General features: G+C 34.5%; 1 long non-coding RNA gene across 7 annotated transcripts in view; it reads right to left on the bottom strand.

Annotated features, from left to right (window-relative positions):
* LOC107870889 overlaps nucleotides 1–5,167 on the bottom strand; it is a 6,369-nt gene extending 1,202 nt beyond the window's left edge. The window contains exons 1-3 of one of the 7 annotated variants that reach the window (XR_007055768.1): nucleotides 4,560–5,167; nucleotides 1,383–4,429; nucleotides 561–920 (exon numbers count right to left, since the gene is read on the bottom strand). This is a non-coding gene — a long non-coding RNA (uncharacterized LOC107870889). Of the gene's footprint in view, nucleotides 1–560; nucleotides 921–1,382 lie in introns of all 7 variants that reach the window. The other 6 variants (XR_007055770.1, XR_007055766.1, XR_007055769.1 and 3 more) reach the window with 6 other exon arrangements.
* Between the last annotated feature and the right edge of the window lie 13,634 nt (nucleotides 5,168–18,801).

The following is an 18,801-nucleotide window of genomic DNA, read 5'->3' as shown; positions in this document are numbered from 1 at the left end:
GAGGAAAGCACACAGATTCGTAATAAACATGGAACACGGAACACGAAACACTGAATACGGAATCATAACAGGAATACACCCCCACCAATTAATTCCCTACACTAGCGACCCGAACTGACCCTAATCCTCTGTCGTAATTCGCATCTTCCAGACCTTCCTATGAAATATAGAGAAAGACAACAAAATTGACAATAGAAAACATGCTGCAGCAAGAAGTAAAGAGAAATCGACCGGAGAAAGAAGCTGGTTACAGTATGAAAGACTACTGAAAAAAAACAAATAACTACCAATCACCAAAGACATTCATATAGAGCCGAGCTATGGCAGCATCCTAGCGTATAACTTTACTCTTTATGCAGACTTTCAGTTGGAAGAGCATAGTAACTCCATATGTCTGCTAAAGAAATTTACATTAGCAAAATGTATTTGTATTATGATTTTTGTAAATAATTAAATTGATGACAAGCATCCCTTAACATCTAATGAAATTCTTCTTTGGTTAATTGTAGGAGTAGCAATAGATTATGACACAAGGACACTGAAAAGTTAAAAAATTATACCTAGGCCATCCTTTGGCTGATGCATATTGGAACTTCCATGAACATCTGATGCAATCCCATTTACAGCAATTCCAACAGCTGCAATGTCTCTTGCTTCAGCAGTGTTGTTTCCATTTGTAGAAGATTCATAGTCAGTAACTTGGAATGAACCTATGGGTGTATCTCCTAGAGTTGCAAGATCCTGGCTGGCGTCATATGATATAGCAGTTGCACCTTCTTGCTGGGTAGAGACTTTATTAGTAGTATAAGGGTTTCCAGCTTCTATATAAGTAGATGCTAACTCCCCTGTACCATTTGGACATGCTGTAGCCAGATCCCAAGCGTTTCCAGAATCAGAAGAAAGGTGCGCACCAACATCATCTGGATTTATTGACAAATGACCAGCAGATATATAATCAGTGACTGAAGAGGTTTGAGCTTCCCCAATGGTTAATCCAACTTTTTTCATTGGAATTAAGCTTGCCAACATGTTTAAATAGAAAAAATGGGAAAAAAAAAAGGCGAGGAATTAGGTAGCTTAATGCGCTAAAATTAATCTAGATTTAATTCCACCCATAGAAGTTTTCAACAAGGGGCTATGGGGCAGCAAACATTTAAAACGATATACATATGTCCAAAGATAATGTTACGTTTATATCAGAGGATATAAATTACAAACTCCCACGAAACATGGAGTAGGGTAGATCCTGAAATGATGTGGATGAACATGCTGAATATGGAGTTAGGACAGCTGTTGTGCGTGGACTTTCTGAGGCAGAAGACAATATTGACAGAATTCTAAAAAAATCCAGTGTACCAATTTGAGTAGATGACAAAATATACCTTATGACCATCAGAAGAAAGTCAGAGTTCTGTATTCGAGCTCGCCCACGAGATTGTATATAGCTACAAGCAGTAATTGAGGGATTGAATCGAATGACAATGTTGCAACTTTGAACATCCAAGCCTTCTTCAAGAATAGATGTCGCTACAATAATGCTCACCTGTAGTGTTTGCATGGATATCAGACTTCATATCTTCATAGAAACTATCAAGAAAGCAATAAATCAAAACTTTGACTCAGCAGACCCTGACAAAATTCTTCAACAATTATACTTTCAATTTTCCTACTCTGTGATTGCACCTCAGAAATATGTCCCACGGTGTACTCGGTTCTCCAACCAAATAGTTCCAGAAATAACTCATTCAACCGAGACTGAAGAATAATGAGTTGCTTCTAGCATGGGAATTCTTTGCTGCAAGAAGTTCCTACCCATCTCCTTCGGCAATCACAATAACCATGTGTCCTTCCTCTCTGATCCTTTTCTTAACGAATTTGAAGAGACCACCACTTCCTTCAAGAAAGAAGGGTGACTCTGGAATCAAACAGCAATCAACATCCCTACAAAACTTCTTATTTTTTTTCTAGCAACTGTAATGTCCGGGCCAGCTTGCGCACTCCTCGACTGATTCCATAGGACCAACTAAAATATGACCGGGAGGAGGTTGCAGTTCTCCTTTTTTTTAGCATCTCAAATGTTGTATTCTTCTAATGTCTTCTCATTGTACCGGCTCAACTAATGAAATCTGAGTTTTTAACATTGACCAACTATAGAAGATAGGTACTCTAGCTTTCTAATACTATAGATAGTCCAATTACAAAGAGTTCCGCAAACATAGCATGAAGGAGCACATGTTATTCACATTAAATCTTCAACAAGTAGTGAGTACAACCTTATCCCATTCTTGCATCACAACAGCTATACCTAACTAATATATTCCATATACAAACTGCTAAAAAGAAGAATAGCTTATTTCCCATAGATGGATGGTTTAGGCTATGATGTAAAGTATATAAAGCAGTAATTAAGCTTCAGTTTGATAATGAAAAATGGACAAGTGGTCTAATAAATATGACTGGCATTGGGCATTCATAAGACAGAGAAGAACTCATCATATTGGATATGTTCTAGCCTTATAGGTATGAAATTTTACTAAAACTAATCTTGATATGTACGTGACTAGATTTCAAACCAAACTGAATCTTATTCGTTGAAAAATTATACTATTGAAAAACTCATTATTTCTATGAAAGTTTGACGATGTGTAATTTTTCGACGAAGTGGGTTCATATGAACCCATTTGAACCTATGTGGGTCCCCCTGGTGAGGGTTACAGACCTTGCTGAAGGAGAGAAATAGAGAGCTCTTAGTTTCCCATGAAATTTAAATAAGATTATCCATATAGTAAAGCTTTCACAACCCACCAATGATCCTTTTGTCTACCTTAAGACTCCCAAATTTTTTAGTGGGAGGAATAGTTGCAGGAGTTGAAAGGTAAAGTCCTAACTTTTCAAGACTTCACTATATGTAAACTAGATCCTTGCAGACAGACCCTTATAAAGATTCCCACTTTTACCAATTGAAGAAAAAAGATTGTAACTTCACATAGGACTAACCTTACCAAGCTTATTCACGATCTTTGTGGCCAGTGATGCAGCTTTATCAGGAAAAGACCCGCAAGATTAAGGAGTAACAACCTCATAAGTTTACAGTGCAGATTCTATTTCTTTATAAGCTGGGACTTTAGGAGAAAGAAGCAGCTAACATACTGTGAACATCACCAGTATTATAATAAAAATCCATAATCAGGGTAAGCAATTGAGTTTATCCTAGAATCCACTATCTTTTCTTTTATTAGTAATAAAAGCATTTCATTAATGAGCATCCAGAGCATGCAAAAGTGTACAAACTACATAATTGACTCATAATGCGAAACTTAAGGAGCTAACAAAATCCGAAAAATTGATTACATCATTTACACCCGCCATCAACTTGTTATATATTCTTATCTGACAGGACAAGACAGAAATCTCCGATTTATTTTTTCTGGAAAGCCCCGATGAAGAAGCTACTAGGAAACCAAGGTGGATATCAACAATTTAAATTTTGCATATAGGAACATATGAATACCTAACTTCCACAGGCTAGAGTTCAATTCACTATGTTAACTGAGATCTAACAAACATGGAAAATTTCATCTCGCACTAAGATCAATTAATGCACTATCAATTCTCAAAGCTATAGTTTATTAAAACCTTAACTCGCGCCTAAATATTTCTTTACACTGCTCGAACCATTGATCACAAAATTTAAAACCCGATAAAAACAAGAAAATGGAACTATTTTCCGACGATACAAAAAACCAAAACCAATAAAATCAAAGAAATGAAACACAAGAATAAGTCAAACGAACATAGAACTTATCACTATATAATCCTCAATTGGGGTTAAGACTTCAAAGATAAATTAAATGGAGAACCATGGGGAAGGGATTTCTTCCTATTTGTCATAGCCTTGTTGGACAAAGTTATCCGATACCTAGTGGAAGGTGGGGGATCAACATGGTTACAGAAAACAAATTAATACACTGGTGCTACCTCTCTTTCTGCTTTGCTCCTACAAGCAAGGTCAAAAAGAGGACACATAAGTGGTTGCGATGAAGGATATCTCAAAAAGTTATAGAATGAGTAGTCCTTCTTAGAAATTGAATTGATTCAATCTTCCACATATGCAAAGAAGGCAATCAAGAAAAGAAGAAACCAATTCTTCTTTCTTTAAAATTTAGGAGCTCTGACCTATGTGATCCAAAAACTATAAGAACTGTCTATCGTAATGACAATCCATTAACTACTCAACAGTCCTCTCCACATCAGTCATCCACCAATACAACTTCTAGCCGAGCAATTAGAATAGTGTCAAATGGAAAGGCAGCTAGAAAGAGGAGGTTATCAGAACCAATTAAAAAGAATGGGCTCAATACATACCTATGACAAATATGAGAACTTGAAGAATGAAGCATCATTTAGTGACAACCAACTATGTTGTATACTGGGAAAAGATAACATTTTTTCAAAGAAAATACTTGGATCAATCACTTGAAGAATATGAGCATGTATTACAGATTAACAGTGCTGATGAGGTTCAAACAACATCAATAGAAGTTGAAAAATGTGAATACCAATAATTGGGACCTCTAAAATCTTGGCGCCGACGGACAAACATTATTCAATTTCAAGGAAGAGACAATAGAACTTCTCAATTTATTTCTCCTTTGCGGAACCATTCCAAACGCTGAAGGGAAGCTTCTCAGGCATTTCTCTTCTAAAGATGGGGCCAAAAGCTGCAGCCTTAGGCTGTGTTGTAATTCCATTGCGCTAAGACATCAAAATCATTATTACTTAACATAGAAACATTGACATGTATTTTTATTTATAGAACCCATTTACATAGAATAATTCATAAATTTATCAGCAATCGCTGATGAAAATCCATTTTCTAATTAACCATTCATCGATTATGTTGAAAATCAAAACTTAAAACAACATAAACTGAAGGGGAAAATAGTACAAAACCAGTTTACAACCGCTTTATCATCGGAAAAAGCCTATCGGAGTTTTTGAGATTGTGAAATGGAGAAAAAGCAATTGGAAATTTGTGAAATTGAAAGCAATATTGAGAACCCTAGCGCTGCAATTCTTTACGTTGGGGCAAATTGAAACCAATATTTGCTTTTGGTAGGCTGTGTTATTTTATTTTATGAAATTTTTTTGGGTAATTAGAAATTGGAGGGAATAAAATATGTTAGAGGAAATATAATATTTTAGTGTTAAAAATATTGGAGGGAATATTATATTTTGATGTAAATTTTATAAAAGTTATAAGACAACATTTATAAAATATTATTTTAAAATAATAAAAATAGCTACATTCTAGAAGCGTAACCAAATTTATAAAAGATATTGCTAATTATATAATGACATGACAACGCTTATAAAGTGTAGCTTATAGCAATAAAGAGCACGCTTTACAAGCGTTGTAAAAAATTATGGCTTAAAGGTAAACTTTTAGGCTACAGTTTAAAAGTGTGCTCAAAATTATTTTAGGCAACACTTTACAAGTGTTGTCCAGATTTAGTGTGGCGTTTAGGACAAAAATGTTGTAGTGTTATTTTTAAATTCTGACTCTAAGCCTCGATTTCTCATCAATTTCTTCTATATTTCAGACATATTTCTCATTCCTTATCTTGAATTTTACACTGTGGAATTAATTTATTTGATAATTATATAATTTGAATTGATGGATTTGAAATTAAGTTGAGGGTTTTTTGATGTATTACTTAAATTACTTTTCATATGTTTTAAATGGATTATTCATTCTTTAATTTATGTTTTGGGACTGAATTGGTGCGTTGTTGCAATGGTTTAAATGGGTAACATGGGTTTTACCAAAATTTATGAATTTTTGGCTTGACGATGGCTTTAAACTTTATTCTCATCGTAAACTTGATCTTTAATGTTGATATCTACATAATTTAATTTGTCTTTTGAAAATAATGCATTGCATTAGAGGATAAATTGATAAAAATGGATTTGGAATGTCCTTGGTGGCCATTGTTTTTATTTAAATGGAACTTGGGAGTCTAATTGTTAAATGGACTGGTTTGACATTATTGAATTAACTTGCAAGCATATTGGTATGGTGATACCATATTCGAAATTCATTAATAAAGACTCCATAGTTATTGGATGTGTTATGTGCGAACTATTTTTTTTCTTAAAAGGAATTGCGTCGCTTACCGAGAAGGGGTAGTCATTTGGGGACTAGCATTGGAACCCACGTTTGCTGATGTTAGGGGTCTATATGGCCATGTGTCTAATGATCACATTATAGTTTTGATGTATATCACCTTGGTATCTTTAGCTTTTCCTTGGTACATGTGGCTAACATGAACTTGGGCCTTCTGGCAGAGGGAGTCAAACCCATATAGTTCGTGGGTGTCTGGAATGTCGGTACAAGATACATAGTTTAGGCTAATAATTTAAACTATCATGTTAATTGACCCTTGACCCTATCCTGACATTCAATATATATGTATAAATGTTGTGTATGTGGTTTATGGCTAGATTTTTGTATATGCATTATTTTATCCCTATCCCTTGAGTTTATATACCAGTACTCTCCCCACTGGCCATCCCCGAATGCTGCATCATTTCATGATGTAGGTTCGGAGGACTTTTCTATTTCTCTTATGCAGCGTTAGGTGGTTAAGTACTTCTAGTGATCAGTTGTGAAGTGGTGAGCCTCTATCTTTCAGAAGGCCCTGCCATTTCATTATTCCTTCTTTATTGTCTTATTAATTTAGATTTTTTTTGTCATAGTCAGGAGCATATCCCAACTTAGTTGGTATTTCTAGTTTAGAGGCTTTTGTAGATAGTATTGGTATGTCTTGTATGTCTTTTTTTGACTCCTATCTTTCTTAGGATTTATATATCTTTAATAGACTTGTTTGTCTTCCGCTGTTTACTTTCATTATGCTCTCAAGGTAAGGCATGCCCATCACAGACAGGCCCAGGTTTGGGTCGTGTTAATCTATTAGACTTTTTTTACTATAATATTGCTATTTAAATCTTTAAATTTTTAATTCCCAACTTTTAGGCCATTTTCCACCAAGATAAGCCATTTCATTTGGGCTATAGTTCGGCTTACCTATTGAAGAGATGGAGTAAGTGCCATCGTGACTTGTAAATTGGGTCTTGAAACCATCATTCAACTTATTTCTACTTTTTAATCAAGAACAAAATCAACTATCCTAAGAAATTATAAAAGCCATGAATAGTCGCCAATCTCTTTATTGAATTGGGAGGATCTAATATCACAAAATGTTCTTTATAATGATTGGGGTCTTTCAAAGCATACCAATTAGGAAATGATATGCATCATCAATTAGATCTTACCATATGGTGCAAAATTGGGAATGCACTAGAATATATTTTTTCTTCCTATTGAACTTTGGAGGGTTGTTTGTAAGTAATGATTGTACTTTATGGTGCTACCTATTTAGAAAGAAAAAAAAGTTGAAGGTGGAATTTTGAAAAACTAAGGCCTCATTTATTTGTATTTAATGGAGGTCAATGATTGTAACCATAGGCCATTAAATGTATTTATTTTCCTTATGATTCAAATGCATAATTAGTTAATGATATTTTCTTTTTTACAAGTATATCAGAAATTAATTACAATTTTGTTCTAGAGATTCCCGATGAAGGTAGGGTTATTCATTGATTAGATGAACAACATGTCTCAACACTAGAGATTGTGAAATGCACGAATGGAAATTTTTAAGTATAAACTACATAATCGTCACATATATCACATTAGTGTTGGAATAGCATAAAATCATTAGAGTAAGGAAAATATAGGGAAACTTTAACAAAGATAAAAGAAAGAGTAATTACCTTATATGATCGGTGTTAAGCCACTAAAAGTCCATTTGTAGAGCTGATAATAGAAGCTAAAGGGTTGAGTTAGAGTTATAGATCTCAGAACCCAGAACCCAAAAATAAATTTTTCTGTGAATAGAGTTCTCTTACCAGTCCTTTTGAAGCTAAATCATTTGTGTTGTTGTACTTAGACAACTGTAGCAGCTCCTAGTTTGAGCTCAACTTGTTAAGGATACAATATAAATGGTTAAAGATTCAGTAGATAACAATGCTTTCATTTATCTGGGGGTAAGATTTTCACTTAACTTAAACGATAGAACACTAATTTGTTTCAATGAGTTGAAAAAGTCGTCATGTGGAATGATTTCATGACATTTGTGAGATTTAAAAATATCTAGTATGAAATCAACAACAACACTTCCATTCCATGGATTTGGAACTTTGTTTGTTGGTTTTCATCCACCCTACCCCATTAGTAGCTTATGGAGAAGACAACAATGTTGAACGTCATTGAAGAGGATAGAGGAACAGTAGCAATGACCTGAACATTCTAGAATAGATTTTGTTTCTTTTTTGTTTGAAACTTGATCCTTTGTTTGGGTAGGTTTTTGCACATTTATAGACAATGATTTTATTTATAAAAGGCCTCTTTAGGGCAACTTTGATCCTTTTCTACAAAAGGTCTGAATATAGATCTTAATTGTATGGGGTAAAATTAGCCTAGGGACATGTGGCAACCATAGAGAAGACAACGCGAGTTTTCATCACTACAAGTGATGCTAAGCACTGAGAGGTACTTCTAAGACATTAACTATAGAGAACACCCTCTCATACAAAATAAGATTCAATAGATCACGATCTCTGGTGACATGGCATAAGGTAAAAACAAGTGATGAGTTTTTCAGGTTGATCAGGTATGCAGACAAAAATGTACAGAGCTATGTAGTAAATAAATATTAGATGGTTTAAAATGGAAAACATATGTGTAACACCTCGAGACTACCCCCTGGACGTCATACGGTGTTTGGGAACACAAGTGATCTTAAGATAAACCTTAGACTAGCATAACTCATGAGTAACTAAATAAAATACATTAATCTGAAAGAAATAAGTGGAAGATATGACTTTACTAAGTACGTTCAATACAAAATTAAAATTTAATACATCAACTATACTAATTATTTATGAAGTCTCTACTAATATTGACTATAGGTAGCCAGGACATGACCCCCAGCTATGTCGAATCAATACGACTGAATAAAGAAAACAAGATGCTACTAGAACTGTGATTGACTCAAGCCCTCGAATAAAAAGGACTCATCACCTGCTGACTGAAAGTTGTACACTGTCTGATTATGATGCATGGGCTGCAACTGGTACCTACATTATGAGACAATGCAGCACATTGACGTATATATGGATCAGTAGCTTTGGAATGTAGTGAGCATATAGGGTGAATGAATAAGTAAAACAATAACTCAATGTACTCAAAAACTTTCAAATAATTCATGCTAAGTGTAAATGACTTACCTTGGGCTTGAATAAAACAAAGTTGTACAATCATAAACATGAGTAGTAAAGCATAATTATAAATTTGTTAGCCACAACACTTAGTTCTAAAAGCTTTTCTTTTATTCTATCTTAGGGAGTTTCTTCTAACTAACATAAACTATGTAAACTGTCATGGAGTCCAACGTCTTACCCATAATGGGGACAGCTGTTCTACCCTTGCCATCCGAATAGAACCTTATCTTAAGTGATCACTGACTTAGCCCACTATGGGCACTTAAAATTATGATGGCTCGTAGTTTTGGGGCCTGAGACCTTGGAATCATACCCAACTCAATGCTAAATACTACTCCCATACTTTTATGCTTAGACTTTTAGAAAATCCATCATAAAATAACACAAGGGTTTATAACTAAAACCAATTGTGCTTCTCTTTCTTTAAATCATAAACTATATAAATAATGTGGATTCCTTATCTTATCTTAGGATCAAAAGATCAATTTATTTCTTAAATCTTTGTAAATAACTTATAAAAGAGTCTTAAGATCATAGTCTTCTTGAAATCTCAAAACTCATACTTGGGTTTAAAGCATATGTACTTAAATTTTTAGAATTTCACAATAAAGCTTCATTCTCAACAATCATCTTAAAATCATCCAACAATATCAATTCACAATAAAGAGATGCATAAATAGATGAGATAAACATACACTTCAATACGTAAATCACTTGTAAATTATCAAACTCAAAATGAAGTAGTTTGGGTATGAATCCTAATTTGCAAATCATGAAATCTTAAGAAAAAATTAGTTTTTGGAACAAGGATGAAAGAGGTATCCTTGTTCATAATCGCACACACCTTAATGTCAAAGAAATTGTGAAAAGATTTAACCTTTAAGCTTGATTTCCCAAACCCTAAGTTATTTTTCTCCTCTTGTGTATTAGATGATGAACTAATGATTTTGATAGGGTTAAAATGTGTTTAGGGACTATTAATCTCATGTAGTTATGTTTAGGGACAGTTATATAGTGTCAAATGACTTGGTTTCCCTCAAAATAACTCAAAAATGGAGTTTCTACACCACTTGGCCATAGGCTTTGCGGTGCAAACTCCATGGCAAACATTAGGCTTTTCGATGCAAACCTTATGGCAAATATTTTCCAGTGAATATTTACGATGGTATGGCGATGCCTAGCCATCTCCTAAGCTCTATTTTGCAATGTCAACTTAGTTTTGAGGTCCTTAAATACTCCTAACACCACCCCTAAACACATCAACATATGTTCTACCATCGCTACGGATCATTTTAGAATCATTGAAAGGGTGTTACGCCTACGGGATGTTACATTATGTCCCCCTTGAAATCATTTGTCCTCGAACGATAAATAAGAACTCTTTGAAGTCTTAGAAATATGGACTAATTTATACATGATAAGTCTGCTAAGAAAGGATATAACTGAGCTGAAATATTAGAACTTTCATCATGAAACAGATTTCTGAGCTGACTTGATTTTGCTTACTATAAGAAGCTGATTTATGCTGAGAGTTTAGAGATCGCTTGAGGTGTTCATGATACAATCAGACATATAGAACTACAAAGTGATGACTTATCCAAGCACGAACCATGAGACAACAAGTTTAAGATTGTACAGGGGGTATTACACTGTCTGAGCTGGAATACTTGGAAAACTGAGGTGATGCTTCGAACACTTATAAACCGAGTCATGAATAAATAGCAGAATCTGAAACATGATGTATGATGCATGAATTGAGTTGAATTCATAATTTTCTTGGATATGAGTAATTACCTCATGGAATAGCCATATTTATGAAACTTCAAATAGTAAGACTAGATGGAAAGATGGAAAATAATAGGAGCTTATTTGTCTAATTACTAAACTGAATTATTGGCTGTACAGAAGGAATTATACTGAAAGCTTATAATCAAAGGGAGTATTTCTTCAACACTCTTTGCAAGTAGTTCTAATAACACTAGGGAGGAAAGAATTCTTAGGAATGATCTGAATAAGATATCTGAGCATGGAATCCTATTGTAGCTATAACTCTGTAACATGGAACTTAGGCCTACGAAACAAAAGATGGGGTAGAATTACTTGGACTTAGGCAATACAACTACCACTTTCAATATTAAACTTACTTCTCAAAAACTCCCTCAACTATACATTCTCCATCAATACTGCACTTCACTTGAGGCTACTTATAATATTCACATGAACACTGATAACCCTATCTACTAAAGTCTAAGCTGAACTAAATTCTCTCACTATGTTAAAGCCTACTCAAAACTACAAAGTACTACACATAACACCATAACACTAGTATGAACCATGAATTCAATACCCCATGCATTTTCACAACTTCATATCACAAGAATAACTCTACTTACCCCTTTAATAACTAAATTCAATCCTCTTACTTGGAATTCACTAACGCACAATTCACCCATCCACTTACATACTAAGATGACATTCAAGCCTATCATTATAGCCACATACTAACTTCTAAGAAAAGACCTATAAAATTATTTTTCTCATATTCTCAAAACCTCTATAAATAATGACTTCCATGCACCAACCCTAAGAAAACACACACAAAATTTTAACTACCCATGACGTACATCAAAAAGATTTGCCTCAATCATCTTTCACACTTGAGATACAACAAGCACGCAACAATCTTTTTCTAACATGAGACATTTAATATCTCCTCTCTAAATAATTACTCATCGCCACTATCAATTCACAAGGAGAGGTCACTAAAGGATTAGAACTGTCATGACCCGAACTGAGGCCCTAGCCGTAACGAGCATCCCAAACCATGTTGGGCCGACGCTCTTCTAGATCTGGTAATCATGCATAATATTCAAATAATATGAAGGAAAATGCTGAAATATAAGACAATACAGAATCATGGTCAATATCATAATTCAATTGAACAATCTAGAATGAAAACCATAAACCTCTCACAAAGTCTAACATCAGTCTGTGAAATCTCTAACAACTGAAAATGACATTTATTTAAAATCCGGGACAAGGCCCCGAGTCGGAACAAGAATCAAAATAAAATGACAATAACAAGTTTCATAACCAGGCCTACAAACTTCTGACAAGTCAATCTACTGCTTAACGGGACCCTAAGACTGTGTCTCAAAATCCTAAAATGTAGGGGGTCAATACATATGTACTGGTACACAGAGAAGTCCAAAATAATGTCTTTATATATATATAAAATAGATGAGAGAAAATCATGAAATATCATGCATGATATAGTTTAAAAATACATGGGCAATCTCTAATAATCTTAAAACATTCTTGTCAATGCAGTTCTATTCTTTGTATTACTTCTGAGTTAGGTGGTACACCCTATATTTCTGATAGTATCCCACGAGCTATATGTGATCCGCCCTTAACTCGGTAGCCACGCCCCTACCAAAGTTTGCCGCAAGGGTTGAATTTTTTGATTTTGATTCTGATACGCCACAGGCCACTAAGCCAGTGTATAATCCCATTTTGGGAACATAGTATACCTGTATCGGCAAAACACGATTTTAGGCAGTGAATCGTATGACCCATGCCTACTTCGGGTAACCACCTAACTCTCTTAGTACCTATTTTTATCCTGTTCTAAGCATACACCTTTCTGGATTCAAAATCTAAAATATGAAATAAAATCTGTATTCTGTTATGAGTTTTACCATAGCCTTATCTGATTTGGTATCGTCATACCAAAACTTGCAAGTCGTATCTAAGCCATTCCATATCATATTACAGTCTTCTCTTTTGAAAACATAAGTTTGGACCACCATACTGCAAACAATTCAAGAAGATTGATACTTCAAAATATTTGTCAAATTATGCAAAGATCACTCTTTTCATCATTTCAACAAACATATGGTGGTCATGAAAATTGTGACAAACCATGCAACTCTTTCGTTATATATCTTCAACATTATTAATAGGTAAAAGCCCCCTTTATTCAATCCAAAACCATAATCAAATCATAAGCAAAAATCAAGACATTTGTATTATGCTTCTCAAAAAATGCATTTGAAATAATCCATATCGTATGAAAAAATGGGGATCCATAGCAAGAGAGGGATTCTATATGTTCATGATCTCAATTAAATCTTCAAATTCAATTACATACATACTTGTATACAATACAAACCAAATTTAGGGAAAAGGCTTCAAGACCAAAACAATAATATCATTAAAGAATTCATATTGCAAAATTGTAAACATAAATTCTAAAACCCTTCACAAATTCATGATCTTACAATGTTTAAATGTTATTGAAATAATTTCCTTATGCCAATGTAGTTTTAGGAAAACCCCATGTACCTTAGATTATTTAGTTTGAAATATGGAACCCGGATCTTGACTCTTTCCTTGAAGATCTTCACTTAGGAGGGTGAATTCTTGATCTATGGAAGGAAAGGAAACTTAAATCTTATTCTTGATGTTTGTAAGAGAAAGATTGAATAAAAGGGGCAATTTATGCTTCTTAAGGCTGAAATCGTATATTACAGATAGATTTTGGGTGAGGGGATATGACCAAAATGCCCCTAGACCCATTGGAAATTGAAATAATGCATCAAGTTTCGTGTCGGGGTACAGTCGACGCGATGCATCAAGATCGCGTTGGCTTACTGCCTCATACGAAAAATGCCATAACTTTTCCTCAGTTATTAGATTTTGGAGAAATTGGTATTGTTAGAAAGATATTTCAATTATCTACAATTTGTTGGGTATTTATCTGCAAAATTCTATGTGTATCAAAAGGTATACACGTTCAAAGTAGACCCTTATAGAATCAAATTTCCAATTTTTGATGAATGAGAGGTTCTTAGTTTAACTTTGCTCTAGGCCATTTCTATGAATATTTTTCACCCCCGATCACTTAATATACTAGGCGAAAGATCATGACACATGAATCTAAATATAAACCATGAAATTAGAGCTTACACACATAGGGACGATGATTCAATTTTTAGCTCAAAAATGCGGGGCGTTTCATTATCTCCCAATTAGGATCATTCATCCCCGAATCATAGGTAGGGATTTTTGAGGATCTAAAAGTGTAGAATAAAGAATGTAATCTTGCATTGAATAATTTTTCTCAACAAAACATACAAAAGCATCAAACGAGTTTCGTGATAGCCTCGAGTGAAATATGTAAGCATGAAACATGGGATAATGAGTCTTTATATAGGGATGATTTTGCACATGGGTTCCATGAGTCCTAATCATTACAACATAAGGGAGGGGTTTATTTGATGATCATAGACCAAATTTATATTGGTACTAATCATGAACTAATATTTCATGGAGGATTGGGATAGAAACATTCTCCACCTCTTATGATACAACAAATAGACTTAGCTTAAAGGCACCACTCAGCTTTGTCCCAACATTAAATAACATATTTCGTCCTTTCCATCTTACAATTCTCCTATCACACATCTAATAACAAGAGTTTTGAGTCTCTCTACTTAGTACTGCTATCTTGAAGCGTAACTCAGAGTTAAACGTTCTAACTTGAGCTACGGGGACCTATACTTTACATCCCTTTAAGAAAACTTCTTCATCTTATCACTACCATCAAACACACTCGAGATTTAATTTAGAGAGTACTAATCACATAGCTCACAGGTTTGTGTTTTCAGCAACCACAATATTCAAGCCTAATCATTACTACACCGAAAACATAGATCTCCAACTAAGAACAACAATTTCAATCACTCTCACAAATATTTTTGCCATATCCCTCCTTCTTAGCTATTTCACACAACAAAGTTCATCTCCTTCTTTTCCCTTTCACCTATAACCTTAGCTCAAGAATTCACATCAAATTTTCACCTTTAAGACATCTACTCCTCTACCTAACACATCACTACGCTTTCACAGTCACCATCATACTATCATACGGAGGGTCATTAAGTGACCCAAGCATGAAGGTCATAAATGAAAGTAATGCTATTAGACCATAACTTATTCTTATTGCACAACTCAAGGAGGGATATGAAATGAAGATACGGTAAAATAGACACGAAGTGCTCCATATATCAAGTATATGGATCATAAGTTGAGAGTCATTTGAAAGAAACACAATATAGCATGAATTCTTAGGATAGAGCACAGTGAGAAAACATTGGTGCACATATCAAGATAGAATAAGGGAAAGAAACTGAATTACCCACTTGGACCCTAAAGTCAGTAAGACGAACTAGGCATCCGATACGCCAACCGACGTGATGCGTTGATATCGTGTTGAGTCACTGCTTCATCGATGCGATCATCGATGCGGTGCGTCAACTTCGCATTGGGCCACTATTTCCAACATCCAAACACATCTCTAACATTGTCTAAAAAATCCAAAACTTTCTTGAGGCACCCCCTTTACACCCCTGATCATGAATCAACTCAAAAATCTACGTTTCGAGCTCGGGAAGATCAATTTAAAATCATGGAAGTTAAGAGATCATAAATATGTCTAAGTTTTTTTAACAATTAGAAGAGTTTTTAGGTTGTCAGCTCTCCATACATGCAACTAAGAGTGGTATTGAGTCAAGAATGTTACGGCGTGTTACGTTACAACTAAGACAAAGATTTTCGCTTGAAGCGATTGCTTCTTATTTAAGAAACTGAGATTTGCCATGATTTTTGCATAAACTTTATCACTTTGGCTAAACCTAACATAGAACGAATCAGTGACATATAGAAACATATTTTCTTAGGACAAAGCATGCTGAGAGACAAATTTTTATGGATCACAAATAACATAACATATGCCTTGAATACATTAAAGATTGAATTACTGAAAGACATAACTGCTTCTAGTTTTGAGGTCAGATGATAAACATAAGTCCATAGAACTCGAACCATAGGCATAGGCATAACTTGAACACATGACTTAGGACACTAGCAGAATAATCTCCAAAATGGAAGTATAAGGAGTATGCTTGAATAGGAATAGATTTATCAAAACTCCTCCCCGCAACTTACCGCATTGATAACAATTCGGGAACTAACTTAATTCCCCATCTCCCCCTTATATCAAAGTCACAATCCTAGACTTACAGAAATATCGCCTTATCAAATCTATAGCCACAACTCTCAACATAAAAGAGATATCACCACATCCTTAAACTCTAAACTCTCCCTAAAGAACTATACCCTGAAGGCCTTGCTTTTCTGCAAATGCTACTTTTAATATTTGCTATCCTCTATAGCCATTACTCTACAACTCCCACTCTCATAAGCGCACGCATTCAGACTCCTTATAACAAAAGGGGGTATCGATATATATATGAACATAACTCCTCTCATTCATCTCTAATACAAAGACACTAAATCATTTCTAGGTCATACCCCTTTAAGGGCACTAATCATGATTTCTTCTAACTCCCAAAGTCATCAACTTATGACTAACATTTTCATGGGCATAGACACCCACGCTTCTAAACACTTAACACTCCATCTTTAATTCCTTAGAATACTATCATTACACCTCTAATCATATAACCTACAACTTATCAAGATTTGTAAAACAATAGTAAAGGTGCATATTGCCTACCTACATTTCCTTAATTCAACTTTAAATAATGTTATACAACAACTCCCTATACTTTTCCATACCACAAGGTTCGAGAATAACTTCTAGGTACTCATGACACTCACACGCACATGCGTTATCTAGCAGCATGCTACCTTGGGGTTCAACTTATTCCTATATAGTCACATTTTTATCCACTTAATGATTCAACCATAACTCATCGTTTTACTATTGTTCTCATGTATGCATATATATCGCAGCTTCCCACTCATTATTCTACAAGTCTCCAACCTAGGCTATTACACACCTCACATTAAGCTTACAAGTTCATTCCCATTAGATACATATTATTAGTCTTAAGCTACTTATTTTTATCACCACACTTCACATCTAACGTTCAAGCCTATTGTCTATTATTAATGATATACCACCAGTAAAGTATGCCACATATCATACTAGTCCATCAAATTGGGAAATCAACCCAAATATTTTATTTTACTTAACTACTACCTACATTCACAACCCCTTCATAACATCGCTATTAAAATTCAAAATCCACTACATACCTTCTCACATGAAGAACTAGTTTACTACTACTTAAAGAAAAAGACCATCAAATGGGTAAAGTTACACAATAGGATTAGTCAATCATAATCTTATAATATAACCCATTTCAATCATATCAACATATTCTAATTTATCACATCATACTTACTTACCCAAGCATACATCACTACTACCTTCAAGATTCCATGTACAAAAATGAATTTCTACCCATAACTTATGGACATATCAACCCCTTTCCATTCACCTAAGAACAATTTCTACAACCACCATAATGATCCATTCTGAGGTCCTTTACTATTTGAAATAAATAATAATCGTAGCCAAACACTTCCTTCACATACTACCATAAAATTTACAAATATTGCTACCACATTAGTCTATCACTACAAATGCCACCTCACTCTGACTGCTAACCTTATGAATTTATGTCACCAACTTCTAGACTATCTCACTACCAATAGGTCATGACACTTTAATATATACTACTACTCGGGTGAAAATACAGTTCCAACATTCTGCTACACATTACCCTTATGCAAGATATCTTCAGTATGAATTTTGAAAGGGGACTGAATAGACATTATACCTCAGGCTAAAAAGCAAAATTTTATCAGAATAAAGGTATATATCCAAATCAATACACCTTGGAGCACTAATGGACTTCTTTCAAGTCCTCACACTATCTCATAACTTTATGGATAACTCAATCAGAGAGAACCACATCATTGGGAGAGCAAGACTCTTAACATTCTTATTGATGAAGCTATAGCACAATCTAGAGTATGAAAGAATAAGAAACAACTCTTAAATGCCCGGTAGCCTCATGCTTATAAATGTGGTGTGCAACACACCCATAAGTAAGAATCTACTAGACGTGATTTTGCAGATACCCTGGGACCATGAATCGTGTTCTGATACCAAGTTTTTCACTACCTGAGCCAAGGCCCTAGCCGTAACGAGCATTCCAAACTATGTAGGCTCTGGCACTATTCTAAATCTGGTAATCATGCACAACATTCATATAATATAAAGGAAAATATGGAAATATAAGACAATACAAAATCATGGTCAGTATCATAATTCAATTGAATAATCTATAATGGAATCTATAAACCTCTTACAAAGTCTAACATCAGTCTACAAAATCTCTAACAACTGAAAATGACATTTATCTGAAATTTGGGACAAAGCCCTCACTCGAACTAGGAATCAAAATAAAATAAAAATAAAAAGTTTCATAACTAGGCCTTCCAAAGTACGGGAGGCTCACTAGCTGCAAACTTCTGACAAGCCAATTTACTGCTTAACGGGACCCTATAACAGTGTCT

The sequence above is a fragment of the Capsicum annuum genome, chromosome 5 (assembly GCF_002878395.1).
Source record: "Capsicum annuum cultivar UCD-10X-F1 chromosome 5, UCD10Xv1.1, whole genome shotgun sequence".
Lineage (NCBI taxonomy): Eukaryota > Viridiplantae > Streptophyta > Magnoliopsida > Solanales > Solanaceae > Capsicum > Capsicum annuum.
The sequence above is the reverse complement of the archived record's forward strand: the minus strand, read 5'-3'. Positions and strand labels throughout refer to the sequence as shown.